Source organism: Hyperolius riggenbachi, chromosome 11 (assembly GCF_040937935.1).
Source record: "Hyperolius riggenbachi isolate aHypRig1 chromosome 11, aHypRig1.pri, whole genome shotgun sequence".
Classification (NCBI taxonomy): Eukaryota; Metazoa; Chordata; class Amphibia; order Anura; family Hyperoliidae; genus Hyperolius; species Hyperolius riggenbachi.
In genome coordinates, this window is record NC_090656.1 from 222,182,830 (window position 1) to 222,198,848 (window position 16,019).

Genomic DNA, 16,019 nt, shown 5'->3' on the forward strand with positions numbered 1-16,019 from the left:
CGTTTTCCCTAGCCTTGACAAAGGGAACCAGAGAGTCCCTGAAACGATCGTCGGTTTACGGTCAGATGTCTGTATGTGTACAATGGGACAATAAACACTGTGCCTAAAGTAGGCCTTTGTGTGAACCCCCTCCTTCAATATGCCTTAGGGCAGTGGCGTAGCTAAGGAGCTGTGGGCCCAGATGCAAGTTTTACAATGGGACCCCCCAAGCACTCTATATATAACAATTGATGCGGCGCACCAAAACCTGCCAATGGTAACTACAATGTCAGAGGTGCAAGAAGGTGATGGGGAGCAGTGTGTTAATGATTACCACTATTCAAAGCATCTATAGAAGTCATTATTACCAGCACAGGACCAATAGAGAGCTAATAATGCAGTTGAGGGAGGGCCCCTCTGGCCCAAGGGCCCCGATGTGGTGGCTACCTCTGCAACCCCTATTGCTACGCCCCTGCCTTAGGGATCCAGCGCCAGCAACCACTCTCTATAGGTGTGCGATTCTTATTTGCATGGATTCAGAGGAGTAGCTAAGGAGTTTGGGGCCCCAGTGCAAGTTTTACATGGGGCCCCCAAGCACTCTATTGATATGGAGTCCCACAACATAATACGGACAGCTGCAGTGTCATAGAGGCGTATTTAGAGTAAGGAAACAGGATTACTACTATGCAATGCAAATATAGAGGTGTTTATTACCAGCAGAGCACCAATGAAAAGCTAATGAGATGGGTGAAGGAGGGCCCCTAGTGGGCCCCACTGGTCCAGGGGCCCCAGTGTGGTCTCAACCACTACATCCGCTATACAGCCGGGCGGATCGCTCAAACTCACTCTTATCAAGCGAACGACAGTCTGTACACACGCCCGATTTAGCGGGCGAACGACGGGACGTTCAAACGACCCGTCGTTCACGGAAATCCGACGTGTGTATGGGCCTTAATTCCCACAGCTTTTCATACTGTTTTTGCTTTCAGAGTTTGATATTTGCTTTCTGTAGTCTGATATGCAACTCTGGCTGTGCATTGAAGCAGACACCCCTTCTGCAATTGATTTGTCCCAATATAGCTAAATCCTACCCTCAGTAAATTACAGCTTTTGCCTCTGATATTTAACATGAAAAGTAGGAAAATGTTTACACAGCTACTTAGACATTATTTGCACACTGTCATTTTAGAACACTTGGATATCGATAGTATTCCTTTAAGGTGCGTACACACGTCCAACTTTTTTGAACAACTTGTCATCTGACTTGTCGTTTGAACTACTTGGAGTGCAAACAAGTCGTTCAGATGTCATGTGCACACTGACCAACAAAGCGGTTTATATGCTAATTTACATGTCATTTAATTAACTTGATAATGGACAAATAGACTGGATAGAACAATGGACTAGATGAAATGACTGATCAAACGACTTGTTGTTTGAACATCTATTAGTTGGACAAACGACTAAAGATGGCCATACACTGGTCGATTTGCCATCAGATTGACCAACAGATAGATCCCTCTCTGATCAGAGAGGGATCGTATGGCTGCCTTTACTGCAAACAGATTGTGAATCGATTTCAGCATGAAACCGATCACAATCTGTGGAGCTGCCACCCCCCCGCATACATACTGATCCGGCCGGCGCGTGTCGCCTGGTCTCCGCTGTCTTCTTCTCCGCTCTGGGCTCCGAGTCCGGCAGGCTTCACTGAACTTCCTGTCCGGGGGAAGTTTAACCTCCTGAGCGGTATGGACGAGCTCAGCTCGTCCATCACCGCCGGAGGCTGCCGCTCAGGCCCTGCTGGGCCAATTTGCACCAAATAAAGAGCAGCACACGCAGCCGGCACTTTGCCAGCCGCGTGTGCTGCCCGATCGCCGCCGCTCTGCGGCGATCCGCCGCGAGCAGCGGCGAAAGAGGGTCCCCCCAGCCGCCTGAGCCCAGCGTAGCCGGAACAAAAAGTTCCGGCCAGCGCTAAGGGCTGGATCGGAGGCGGCTGACGTCAGCACGTCGGCTGACGTCCATGACGTCACTCCGCTCGTCGCTATGGCGACGATCTAAGCAAAACAAGGAAGGCCGCTCATTGCGGCCTTCCTTGTTTATTCTGGGCGCCGGAGGCGATCGGAAGAACGCCTCCGGAGCGCCCTCTAGTGGGCTTTCATGCAGCCAACTTTCAGTTGGCTGCATGAAATAGTTTTTTTTTAATTAAAAAAAAACCCTCCCGCAGCCTCCCTGGCGATCTCAATAGAACGCCGGGGAGGTTAAACAGTAGAGGGCACTTTACTGTTTAAACTTCCTGCCGGGACAGGAAGTTCAGTGAAGCCTGCCGGACTTGGAGCCCAGCACAGAGAAGTGGACAGCGGAGAGAGCGGGGACTTGCGCCGCTGGAGCAGGTAATGTATTGCGTCGGGCATTTGAATGCCGCTATCGACGCACTCCCGACCCGCCGGCGATCGAGCAAAATCTTCTGCACGAACGGATCGACGGGAATGATTTCGGACGGAAATCGATCGTTCTGTCAGAGTTTGCGCAACGATTTCACAGCAGATTTGACCACAGTGATCGAATCTGCTGTATATCGGCGGTAAAATCGTGTATGGGCCCCTCAAGAGTCATTTGTACACATGTACGGACCTAACAGTCATTCGAAGGGCAGTTGGTCCAATGGATTGGGCAAACCAGCTGCGATCAGTTGCTCGTGAGCGCGTACACATGTCCAATTCGTCATTCAAACGACAAGTTGGACGTGCGTATGTACCTTTAAACAAGGGGTGTATGAGATCTGCAGATACTTCTTAACTTTTAAATGCACAGGCATTCGTGAAAAAGAAGGAATGAAATAGAATAGGAAAGCATATTGCAGAAACTGATGTTTTGCAGATACTGATCTTTTGTATGCGTTTAGCATCTTTAGAACAATCAGTCCTTCAACCCTCCCTGACGTGACAGATTAATTCCTCAGTTTGCAAAGATTTTTATCTGATGGGTGTACTCAGCTTAATAGGATAGACTGTGTAGGTGTGCTCTCATACTACATGGAGGGAGAACAATTGGCCTGAAGCCCCATACACACGCTCAACAGCGGTCTTTTATGCAGCACAATTGTTGAACAACTTTTGTTGTGAAACAAGTTGAAATCCAGCAGTTGGAGTGACTTCTTATCAGCTTTTTGAACAATAGCAAAATACTTTTTTTTTGCTGTTTCAACTTGTTTTACAACAAAAGTTGTTTGATAATTGTGCTGCATAAAAAAAACGCTCATGTAAGCCAAGGTGGATTGCTCAGCCCCTGGAGGGTCTTTTCTCTTACTTTTTTTTGCAGAACATGTAGCTAGCACTCTCGCGGGATCTCGGACGCGTAAGTATGGCCGGCGGGGATTGGGTGGGTGAATGCGGAGGACATGGCGTACTGCTGTAGCTAGCGTATTGCTTATGTACGCATTACCCAGAACGCCAGGGAGGTTAAAGGTGGGTACACACATCAGATAAAAGTCTTTGGAAAATGAAAGATCACAGACCAATTTTACCCCCTTCCATGTAGTATGAGAGCCATACTCTACACAGTCTATTCTATGGAGCTGAACTCCCCATCAGAAAGAAAAATCTTTGCAAGATGCTGCACACAAAGATGCTGTACACATTCAACAGATCAGTATCTGCAAAAGATCTGTTCCTGCAAAATGCATTCTTATGCTGAATTCACACGATGCGTTTTTGCGTTCGTTTTTGCGGTCGATTCGCATTGATTTGATTATTTCCAACATGCTCGATTCGGATTTCGATCGTTTTTGCCGTCGATTTGCATGTTAATGATGCCAAATCAACGGCAAAAACGATCGAAATCCGAATCGAGCATGTTGGAAATAATCGAATCGAACGCAAAAACGCATCGTGTGTATTCAGCAATAGTCTATTATATCTGCAGATCCTCATACACACCTTGTTTAACAGACATTCTCTGCAGATCCATCGATACATCCTGGTGGGTCTGATCTGCAGATGAATGTCTGTTAAACAAGGTGTGTATGTTGATCTGCAGATCTCATAGACTATGAATGCATTTTGCAGGAACGGATCTTTTGCAAGAAGTGATCTTCTGCAGATACTGATCTGTTGAATGTCTACAGCATCTGTGTGTGCAGCATCTTGCAAAGATTTCTGTCTGATGGAGAGTTCAGCTCCATAGAATAGACTGTGTAGAGCAGCCTTTCTCAACCATTTTACCATGGAGGAACCCTGCAAATAACTTTTGGATCTCAAGGAACCCCTGCAAACAATGTTTTGATCTCGAGGAACCCCTGCATTTATTTTGCTGAAGGCATGGTCTTTAAAAGTAGGTTAGGCTATTTATTTCACTACCCCCTATTACACTGCCACTCATTATACTGTCTCCTTACCCCCAATTTAGTGCTTCTTTTTACAGTACCACCTATTATAATGTGCTCTATTATACATCCCCCACAATGGGGGAAAATGCCAAGGAACCCCTACAGAGTTCTCAAGGAACCCTGGTTGAGAAAGCCTGGTGTAGAGTATGGCTCTCATACTACATGGAAGGGGGTAACATTGGTCTGTGATCTTTAATTCTCCAAAGACTTAATACCTCAGGGCTCTTTCACATTAGGGCAGATTTTCTGCGTTTCAACGCAAAGGATAAAGTTTGCGTTACCCAAGGTGAAATGAAAGTCCATAGACTTTCATTTTAGCTTTCACATATAACGCAGCCTTTTTGTGCGTTGCGTTCCACTGCACCCAGGCGCAGTTTTTCGGCCGACGCTAGCTTTATGCGTTACAATGTAAGTCAATGTAAAACGCACACTATGCGCGTTTTTAATCCGTTAACGCAGGCAATCAGTCCCAGAATGCAACAGAGGAACAATGTAGAAAGTTGAAAACTAAAAGAAAAAATAATTACCTGCGTTTTTCTATGTGCTGTAACGCATTGAAAACGGATTTAAAACGCACACTCACTGCAGTGCAACGCATATCAAAACGCATTAAAACGCATACAACAAAACGTATGCTTTGAGCGTTCTCCAACGCAAGCTCTGATGTGAAAGAGCCCTCATGTGTGTACCTAGCATTATGCTGCTCTTAAAAAGGTCCAATCCAGGGAAAAAAGTATGTCGTTAAAATCTGACAGAACCGCCAGGTTTTGGTCTAGTCCATCTCTGGTTAGCTCAGTTGGTGAGAGCGTGGTGCTAATAACACCAAGGTCAGGGGTTCGATCCCCGTACGGTCCGCAGGTGTGCGGTTAGACTTTCGGGCAGCACGGTGGCGTAGTGGTTAGTGCTCTCGCCTTGCAGCGCTGGATTCCCAGTTTGAATCCCAGCCAGATCAGATCAACATCTGCAAGGAGTTTGTATGCTCTCCCTGTGTCTGCGTGGGTTTCCTCCGGGTACTCCGGTTTCCTCCAACATCCCAAAAAAATACAGATAAGTTATTTGTCCCAAGTGTGAATGGCGATTTTTGGCATTAATCGCCAAAAATCGCCACAGCAAAACACTAGCAAAATCGCTGCTCGGTTATAGAATATGCTGTTTTACGGAGAGGGGAGAAAGCCGCTCGAGACGTTGAACTGGGCTCACTCACTTGTGATAAAACCAATAGATTAAATGATTTCTCAGCACTCAACAATTTCTGCAAATCACTTGTGTCTCCTAACAATACAAAAAGGATTCCAGAATAGTATTTGTTTTATGTTTGTAGGTGACACAGGTATTGCGCATACATTGTTCAGCAAAGAGGAGTACTTTATTTAGGGCAATTATGAGTATTTGAGATCAACCAACACACACAGCAGGATTGAACACAATTTAACCCCTTGCAGGAGAGACTGCACTGAAGTGCATTGGCCAATCGTTAGCATGTACAGGACTGATGTACTATGCCTAAAGCCTGCTACACATTTTCAATTAGGATTGGCAAATTACTGACCAATTCTACCATCTCCATGTAGTATGAGGGTCAACAGATAGTGAATACGATAAGCAAATTGTGTAGGTAAGCCCTCATACTACGGCATGGAAAGGATAAAATTGGTCAATCATAATTGAAAGTGTGTAGAAGTCTTTATAGACAAGTCTACATCTAATGAATCAAAACTCAATTCTCAGCCTAATGCTAGCTACACACTATGAGATTTTCTGGCAGATTTACTGTCAGATCGATTATTTCCAATGTGTCCAATCTGATTTCCGAATGTTTTCTGTTCACTCCTACCGTATCAGAAATCGATCGGAAATCAGATCAGACATGTTGGAAATAATCGAGCTGACAGTAAATCTGCCAGAAAAATCTCATAGGCCCCATTCACACTTGCAAAACGCTAGCGCTTTTGCTAGCGTTTTGGCGATTATTGCCATTCACACTTGGGGTGATTTGCCGCGATTGCGATTAGCGCTTCTTTAGCACTAACGCGATCGCTGGGAAAGTGCCTGAAAATGGTGCAGGATATAAATGCACCATTGTTTTTGGGCGATTTGCGTTAATCGCCAGCGATTAACGCAAATCGCCCAAGTGAGAACGGGCCCATAGGTTTCTATTGCACTAGTACTTTCAAAGGCACGAGTGTTTTGCCGAAATCGCCGGTACACTAGCATGAAGCCTGGTACACACTTTAGATTGGCTGATGGCTGACCAATTTTTCCACCTCCATGTAACATGAGGGCTGAGATTTAGAATACTTGCTACATATTGTTTAGGTAAGCTTTCATACTACATGGAAGAGGAAAATTGGCAATTAGCTAATTAAATTTGAAGGTATACCAGGCTTAACTAATCAATAACAGTTATACAGATAAGCAGAGTACCCAGATAGCTCATGGCATCCCAAACCCACTAGGCGACATCGCTAGTCTAGTTTCAGGGACCCAACAGGAAACTTCGTAAACAGTTCTCCAATCATCGCACCCTCCATAGCATAAAGCATTGTGATTGGCTAAATAGTGTGGCTGGAGTTTACTACAATCTTTTGGAAACCTGGCAGTTTGAGACGGTGCTGTCCACCCAATCACGTTAGCTGAATTTCCATATAAGGTTTTTCTGCTGGGTCCCCTAAAGTAGACTAGCACATAATGGGCTTACCAAAAAGCCTTCTTACTAAAAAAGCAACACTAAATATAATTTAAGAAGGCAAAATTATATTATACAGATAAGTTCATTGCTCAAATTGTATTTGAGACCGATTGGTCGAATACTGCTCTCTGCCACCGCAGGAGTCTTCGGGAGCCCATGTGCTCCCAAAGATGGGCGGCTCTGTACTGCGCCTGCGTGACCGCGCAAGAGAGCGTGCTCGCACAGGCGCAGTATGGAGCCGCACATCTTTGGGAGCTTTCCGAAGCCTCCCCCCTGGCGGCACAGAGCAGTATTACACCAGTCGGATACGGGAGAGGAATGGTAAGGCTCTATAGCACAATTGAGCCTTCTCCCTCTTTTTAAAGTGATCACATGCTGAAAGCTTGGAATCGAAATCAGATAGATACTTACCTTTGGAGAGGGAGGCCTCGGGATCCCATTGAGCCTTCCCTCACTACTCTGTTGTCTCCCGATTGCTGAGAGCCACATCGGTGCCACGCAGCTCCTCCTCCTGAAGCGTAGTGGCACAAGCCCGCCCACGCATGCACAGTACTATGGAGCCAGGGTTACTGCGCATGTGCGGGCATGCTCAATCGGCTATTGTGCGACCACACTGCAGGAAGAAGAGCTGCACAGCCCCAATATGATTAGCCACAATGCCTTGACGCTAATCTTCTGGGGGGCCGCGCTCAGCTACGGGAGACATCAGTGCAGAGAGGGAAGCCTCAATAGGATCCTGAGGCTTCCCTCTCTTCCGGTAAGTATCTAATTTTGTACCCGAGCTTCAGCTTGGGTACTCTTAACTACTATCAGACCGCTCCATGCCAATTGGCATGAACGGCCTTTTATAGGGCTAGCCGGAGATCGCGCGCGCTGATGGGAGATCGCCGTGATTGGCTGGCTGGGGGGGAGGGAGGGAGGGGTTTCAGGGGAAAAAATAAATAAATAAAATATTTATAAGGCTATATTTACAGTGGGACGTTCGTTTTTTTAATGCGACGTTAAAGTCATAACGTGTCTGCGTTAAGAGAAAATGCGCTGCAAGCAGTGAGTTACCACAACGCAACATTTTGTAATGCGACTTTAACGTTGTGAAAGGCCTATAGCATTAGCATTGCAGTGCGGTAAGCTGCGTTGTAAGGCTTTATAACGTGCAACCATAACGTCCCACTGTAAATGCGACCGACCTAAAATAAATAAACAAATAAAGCGATCAGACCCCACCAACAGAGAGCTCTGTTGGTGGGGAGAAAGGGGGGAAATCGCTTGTGTGCTGAGTTGTGCGGCCCTGCAGCGAGGCCTGAATGCTGCAGTGGCCTATTAACAGAAAAATGCCCTGGTCTTTTTTTTTTTTGGGGGGGGGGGGGGGGGGGTGTTTAACAATGCAGTCCTCAAGTGGTTAAAATAAGGTTTTTCTTTTTTCAATTTATATTGGCTTTAAGTGACTAACGCCGAAAGTAGATTGTGAGCCCTCTGGAGACTATATACTCTGTAAAACTGCTGACAAAGCTATTAGCACTATATAAATAATAATCATAATAATAACAACAAATCAGCACTTTTCCCTGACAACCAGATCCAATTATAGACAAAGAACTCTTTCAGCACAAAATAAACAAAAACACCAAAACAAATAAAAACAAGAAAATCACTCCCCCAATACAGCAGCTAATAGCAAATGTAGAGAGATTTGCCTACAATGCAGATCCCCCCCTGCAAGCTGCTCAGAGTCACCACATAAAGCAATCAGAGCTGTTAATTAAAGTACAAGTATGGAGAACTTCACAAACAGCCACCAAGCAGCCCTGATCCGCAGAGCTTGCACTCTAGCAGAGCAGAGAGCTGTACTTACTGTCAGATCTCTTCCTGGAAGTGGACTGGACACACTGTTACAATCACATCACAAGCTCAAGAACTCTGTCTGCTAGGAGGGAGGGAGAGAGAGAGGAGCTCCCTGATTGGCTGACAGGGAAGCTGCCGGAGTCATGCGGCCTGTGATTGGTTGGCTGGTGGGGCAGGGAGGGGCAGACATAATAGGAGTCTCACTGGTATGTCACATGCCTGTAGTTACTGCATGAGAGCAGCCTGTGTCACTCCTGTGTGCACCCAGGGGTGACAGGCAAATAACTCTACAGGAAAGTCCCTGCTTTCTGCTAGGGGGGTGCAGAGACCCACCCAGAGAAAAGTTTAAAAGTGCCAGAGAAGGGAGATAGGAGGAGAGCCTCCCACCCTCACAGTCACAGGAACCATTGCTCCTTCACCCTAAACTTAACCCTTGCTAGAACCATAAAGGCAATTACACCAAGCTTTGCTTTTTTAGTAGGAGGGCTTTTTGGTTCCTTTTATCCCCCTATACCTTCCTAGTAGTTTGGGTCACCCTGAGCTGCTTGGTTACTCTGTAGAACCATAAACTACTTTGGTTAGATACAGTCATATGTAGAGGGAAGGGTCTGACTGGCATAGCTCTCAACTGTCCCTATTTTGGAAGGAAAGTCCCTCTTTGGGAACCAAATCCTTCTGTAGGGGGCTGGTGCACACCAGAGCGGTTCTGGAGCGTTTTTTAAAAACGCTAGCGGTTTGAAAACTGCTTGGGTAATGTATTTCAATGGGCTTGTGCACACCAGAGCGATTCGTTTTTTCCACAAATGCAAACTCGGGGGCTGCAGCATTTTGCACGCCCCGTTCACACTGCACGCGTTTCGGGAAGGCGTGCAGGAGGCCGACACGCAGGACATCAGAAAGTGCATAGACTGCACTGTCTGATGTTCACACTGCATGCGTTCCAGTCCAGTGCGGTCCGGGAACGAATGCTGCACGCATTTTTTGCCAAAATGCTCGGTTGACCCATTCACTTCAGTGAATGGGATCAGTCACGCAACGCATAGAAACGCAGATGGCCATCCGTGTTTCATAATGTGAACGTGGCCTTGGATTTCTGAGGTGTTTCTGCCTCCATGTTAAAGTATAGGAAAGTGGAAAACCGCTCTGAAAAACGCTAGATCCGAGCGGTTTTCCAGGCGTTTCGTTACAGAAGCGGTTTGTAAGCGATTTCATGAGCGTTTTCAGTAGCGATTTTAAAAAGTGTCATCAATTTGTCAGCGGTTGTGTAGCGTTCTTAATTCTGATTGGTCCTTTCAATTAATTTTAATTTTGTTACAGTGTGCAGTAATGTAAAAACGCTAGCAAAATCACTCTGTGTAGGTTTTGACGAGCGATTACGCCGGCATTTATATACTTTACATTGCAGAAACATTAACGCTAACGCTCAAAAATGCTGCATGTCCTGCGTTTGCGATTTTGGTAATTGCAACCGCTCCAGTGGAATTTGGCCCATCCATTAACATTAGCTGAGCGTTTAGGGAAATCGCTAGCGGTTTGAATCGCTCTAGTGGGTTCCAGCCCTAAACATGCCTAGAATCGCCTTGAAAATCTGCTTCAAAAACCTCTAGCATTTTGCGAATCTGCTAGAGGTTTTTGGTGTGCGCTGGGCCGTACCTCTTTCCTCCTCAATCCCTCTTACAGGAGTCATGTTGCACAGATCTATGTAAATATATGTATTTTTCTACTGGAAAATGTGCTCAAACCTAAATAATAATAAAAAAAACACCCCTGCAGCTGACTGTGCCGCGATCCTCCAATCCCCGCAGCTCCCTTCTTTCGGCCAGGCGTCTTGGCGAGTTGACAGCCACTGAGCTGTATTTCAGTACGCTCCCGGTGATGTCAGCAGGAGTGATTACGTGGCTTGTGCAGGCACAGAGGTTTGTGACTTTAAAGGGACACTTAAGTCAAACAAAAAAATGAGTTTTACTCATCTAGGGCTTCCAATAGCCCCCTTTAGCTGTCCGGTGCCCTCGCCGCCTCCCTCCGATCCTCCTGGCCCCGCCGGCAGCCACTTCCTGTTTCGGTGACAGGAGCTGACAGGCTGGGGACGCGAGTGATTCTTCGCGTTCCCAGACACATTAGCACCCTCTATGCTGCTATATGGTATATGATATATGCTATAGCAGCATAGATGGCGCTATTGTGGCCAGGAACGCGAAGAATCACTCGCGTCCCCAGCCTGTCAGCTCCTGTCACCGAAACAGGAAGTGGCTGCCGGCGGGGACAGGGGGATCGGAGGGAGACGGTGAGGGCACCGGACAGCTGCAGGGGGCTATTGGAATCCCTAGGTGAGTATAACTAATTTTTTTTTGTTTGACTTAAGTGTCCCTTTAAAGTCGCAAATTCCAGATGTGAACCGGAGGCGGGGCCGGAGCATCGGTGAGTGGCTGCGAGGGCACAGGAGGTCTGAGGGGACCATTAGAAGCCACAGGTAACTTCAACTCTTTTTCTCCCTACCCCCTTACAGTATTCCTTTAAAGAGGAGCTGTAACTTAAAAAATTCCCCTGAAGGGTACTCACCTCGGGTGGGGGAAGCCTCCGGATCCTATCGAGGCTTCCCCTGTCCTCCTGTGTCCCCCGGTGGTCTCGCTGTGCCCCTCCGAACAGTGGGCATGTAAATATTTACCTTCCCGGCTCACGCGCAGTAGCAGCTCTCCGCTCGGAAATAGGCGGAAATAGCCGATCGCTGTCGGGCCGCTCTACTGTGCAGGCGCAAGTCTCCTGTGCCTGCGCAGTAGAGCGGACCCGACTGAAATCAGCTATTTCCGCCTATTTCCATGCCAAGAGCTGCAACAGCGCCCCCGCTGGAACAGGGAAGGTAAATATTGCACAGCCTGACAAATTGTCGGCTCTGCGTTCCGTGGGCTGCAGCGAGAGCACTGTGGGACACAGGAGGACGGGGGAAGCCTCGATAAACCAGAGGCGCGTACGAGAGAGTACGGCGCCGGAGACTTGGGCGCAGGACACAGCCGGAAACACTCGTCTGGAACTGAGTGACTTTTTAGTGACTGGGATTTTGAGAGGTTGTGTGGCAAGTGCAGTTTGTCCTCGTTTATAACATCTGAAGTCAGTGTGGGTTCTACAGGAAGGGGAAGTCATTGGGAGTGCTGGAGGAGGGAGGTCACTGGGGGTGTTGGAGGAGGGAGAGGTCAGTTTAGATGCTGAGGGAGGTCACTGCTGCTCAGGGAAGGAAGGGTGCCATTGGGAAAGGTCAATGTGAGTGCTGGGGAGGGAGAGGTTACTGTGGGTGCTGGGGGAGGCAGGACCACTGCACTGCTAATGCTGCCAAGGGAGAGGTCAGTATGGGTCCTAGGTGGAGGGAGAGGTCACTGTGGGTGCAAGGTTGAGGGAGAGGCAATTCTGAATTCTGGGGGAGGGAGAGGTCACTGCTTTCAGGGAGACACCATCTTACCTGCTCCCACACGGCTGTGGGAAGTTACACTATGAATCCTGTATAGGACCTCTCACTCCAAAGTGTCCCAGATGGGAGGAGCTTTCTGCATGTGGCAGGTGGGGCTTCTTTCACACAGTGGGCAGGATTATCTAAGTCAGGGCGGGGATTATTTTCTCAGCCAAAGGGGCCTTTTTATAGATATTTTAAAAGGGGGGGTTGTTTATGCACCCAGAGCCCCCCCCCCCCCCCCCCCCCCATCCTCTGCGCATGCCTGGCCATTGTAATGCCTTTTTTGTGAAACTGATTCAGGCCTGGTGCACACCAAAACCCGCTAGCAGATCCGCAAAATGCTAGCAGATTTTGAAACGCTTTTTCTTCTTTTTCCGTTGCGTTTCAGCTAGCGTTTTGCGTAGCAGTTTTGGTGTAGTAGATTTCATATATTGTTACAGTAAAGCTGTTACTGAACAGCTTCTGTAACAAAAACGCCGGCAAAACCGCTCTGAACAGGCGTTTTCTCAGAGCGGTTTGCATTTTTCCTATACTTAACATTGAGGCAGAAACGCATCCGAAATCCAAAAAATGCCTCACCCCGGGAGGATTTGTTTCTGCAAAACGCCTCCCGCTCTGGTGTGACCCACCCCATTGAGATACATTGACCAAGCGGATCCGCAGCCGCAAGCGGCTGCAGAAACGCTGAAAAAGCCGCTCGGTGTGCTCCAGCCCTCATTGAGTGTTTACTCATCCCTACCCATTTTTACACCGGCATGGAAGCCCTTTCCATAGCAAAAGTAGTGTTGGCTCCAGCTTCAGGGTCCAGTATCTGGTAGTGGAGTAATAGTGGGGCTCTTCTTCACAGTTTGATCGAGGATCCTTCTTAGTAGTGACAGGAAAGCCTGAGGGTTCAGCACGCTTGACATCAGGAGCTCACAATGAAGCCCCCATAATAGTCAGTCGTTGTTTTGTGTTCCTATCTCCAATACGACTAATTTCAGGCTGAAATTGGTTGAATGTATTGATCTGCAAGATGTAAGATGTAGAGCCAACATGCTTGATCGGGTGCGCGGCAGTAACAGCGTGATATCGGGACAAGCGATGAACATGAAAGAACCCTCGGGACAGTCCCACCTAGTGTAAAATGTGCCCCACGCATGCATACGTTACCTATCAGTGTTTGCTGCTAGCTCCAGGCTCTGTCCACATACACATGCCCCGCGTGGTTGGAGGGGGCAGCAGACGGAGTAGCGCGGAATGACATTGAGGGATCAGGAGGACTTCAATGGACTGGAAGAAACCCCAGGTAAGTTACACTGCCCACTTTTATTACACTTTAGGTTTCCTTTAAAATAACTTAGCAAAAAGTAGGTTAAAAATTACCGTCAAATTTATTCTTAGTATCTTCATGTTTGCTGGTAGCTTATCCACTTCTGTACCAGCAGTCTCTGCCCCCTTAAAGAGGAACTGTCACGAAAATCTTAAAATTTAAAACACATACAAATAAGAAGTACATTCTTTCCAGAGAAATATGAGCCATAAATTACTTCTCTCCTATGTTGCTGTCACTTACAGTAGGTAGGAGAAATCTGACATTACCGTCAGGTTTTCGGTTAGTCCATCTCTTTATGGGGGTTTCTCAGCATGGCCTTTATTCTTTATAAAGACATTCCTTGAAAAAGATTTATACAATGATGCTGGCCAGCCTCCCTGCTCACTTTACTCTTCTTTGGCAGTTGGACAGAGCAACTGCCATTCACTAAGCGCTTTTAAAAATAAAGAAAACCCTAAGAACCCCCTATGAGAAGATGGGCTAGTCCAAAATCTGTTGGTAATATCAGATTTCTACTACCTACTGTGAGTGACAGCAACATAGGAGAAAAGTCATTTATGGCTCATTTAACTCTAGAAGAAATGTACTTCTTATTTGTATATGTTAACATGTATTTTAAATTTTAAGATTTTCGCGAGAGGTCCTTTAAGGACCAGAGACTGCTGGTACCAAAAACCGCAGCTTACCGACGAATCGTCGAACATACCCGCCGCTCTTCTGCGCATGCATGGTGGGGCCAAGCATGCGCAGAAGAGCCGACTGGCACGATTGAGCAGGGTTACCGTGACCGATACCACGCGAACGGAGGTGCGAGGGAGGCCTGCGAGGGACGCATCGGTGCTCATGGGGCTGGAGGAAGCCCCAGGTGAGTATAAAATCTTTTTAATCGGAGATCTCAGGTTTACTTTAACCTCTTGAGGACCGCAGTGTTAAACCCCGCCTAAAGACCAGGCCAATTTTTGGTTAATTGGCCTCTGCAGCTTTAAGGCCTCGCTGCAGGGCCGCACAACTCACGAGTGATTTCCCCCCCATTTTGTACCCACCAACAGAGCTCTCTGTTGGTGGGGTCTGATCGCTCGCCCAATGTTTATTTTTTTTATACAAATATTTATTTTTATATTTATCTAATAAATGTCCCCTTTTTTTGTTTTTGTTTTTTTCCCCAGTCCCTCCCTCCCCCCACCAGCCTATCACTGTGATCGGCTGTCATAGGCTTCAGGCTGAGACTCTGGAGGGGACAGCCATGTCACATAGCTGTACCCAGTAAAGCGCTGCTGCAGAACGCAGAGCTATACACAGTAAATAGACGGCGGTTTCACTGTCTAACAGTCTCCTAGCGGCGATCGCCACTGGGAGACTGAAGGCGGAGCAGAGTTCCGCCATACAAGCAGGGATGCGCACACTCGATGCGCGCGCGGTCCCCTGCAGTCCTCGCCCCAAGGACCTTACGCCGATTGACGTTAGGCGGTCCTGGGGCTGCAGCCGCAGCCACTCCCAGAGGCGTGACACGGTCGGCAATAGGTTGAAAGGCATTTTATTGATTAGATGTGAAAATACCACCTAGAACAGGGTTGTCCAAACTTTTTAGGCCAAGGGCCATATTGCCATTCTTGAGAATACTAAGGGCCCCAAACTACAGAAATTAAACACAACTTTTGCTGATTGCTGTTAGGAACACTATAACAAGGCAGAGTGGCAACACAAGGTGGCCCCTGCATGTGGCATCGCAGCTATGGCCTTCGGGCCGCATGGAATTAACTACTGTAGAGATCTCTGAGGGCCACTCGGGCCAGACTTTGGACATGGGTGACCTAGGAGAAAGCTTAGGAGAAAAATGAATAAAGGGCCTTGAAGTGAGAAAACTAATTTCAGCTCCGATCAGTAGAGGGAAGGCTCTGGAGGGCATAGAACCTTCTCCTTCCTCCGTCCATCTGGTCATCCCAACGCAGTCTTATGCGACCTGCTGGCTCTTTGGAACTACTTGTGCCCCTGAGTAGATTATGAGGACGAGCAGATCCCTAGTGGGCATGTGTGGACCAAACTTGTGCATGCATCGTAAGGAAGTGCTTGTCCTCAGAACTACTCTGGACTACACACAGGGACAGCAATGGAACGACGGGCCAGACAGAGGTACAGGAAGGATCTATGCTATACAGAGCCTCCCCTCTACTAAGGAAAGTATCAAACCTGAAGTGTGTGGAATTTTCTTCATATCTCAGTTTTCATATGTGTCTGTGTGTAGAGCATACATGTAAAACTCTGGACCACAGCCAAAGTTGGCTCGCAGAGCCTTTACATTTTCATAAACCCCCCCAAGTGGTTTCCCCACTTGGCATTATGTTTGGCCCACTCTAGACCACCCGGGAAG

General features: G+C 47.5%; 1 protein-coding gene across 2 annotated transcripts in view; it reads right to left on the minus strand.

Annotated features, from left to right (window-relative positions):
• Positions 1–8,976, minus strand: part of HPS5 (HPS5 biogenesis of lysosomal organelles complex 2 subunit 2) — a 107,378-nt gene extending 98,402 nt beyond the window's left edge. The window contains exon 1 of one of the 2 annotated variants that reach the window (XM_068261447.1): positions 8,905–8,976. The gene's annotated coding sequence lies outside the window, so the exon portion shown is untranslated. The remainder of the gene's footprint in view (positions 1–8,904) is intronic. The other variant, XM_068261448.1, reaches the window with a different exon arrangement.
• Between the last annotated feature and the right edge of the window lie 7,043 nt (positions 8,977–16,019).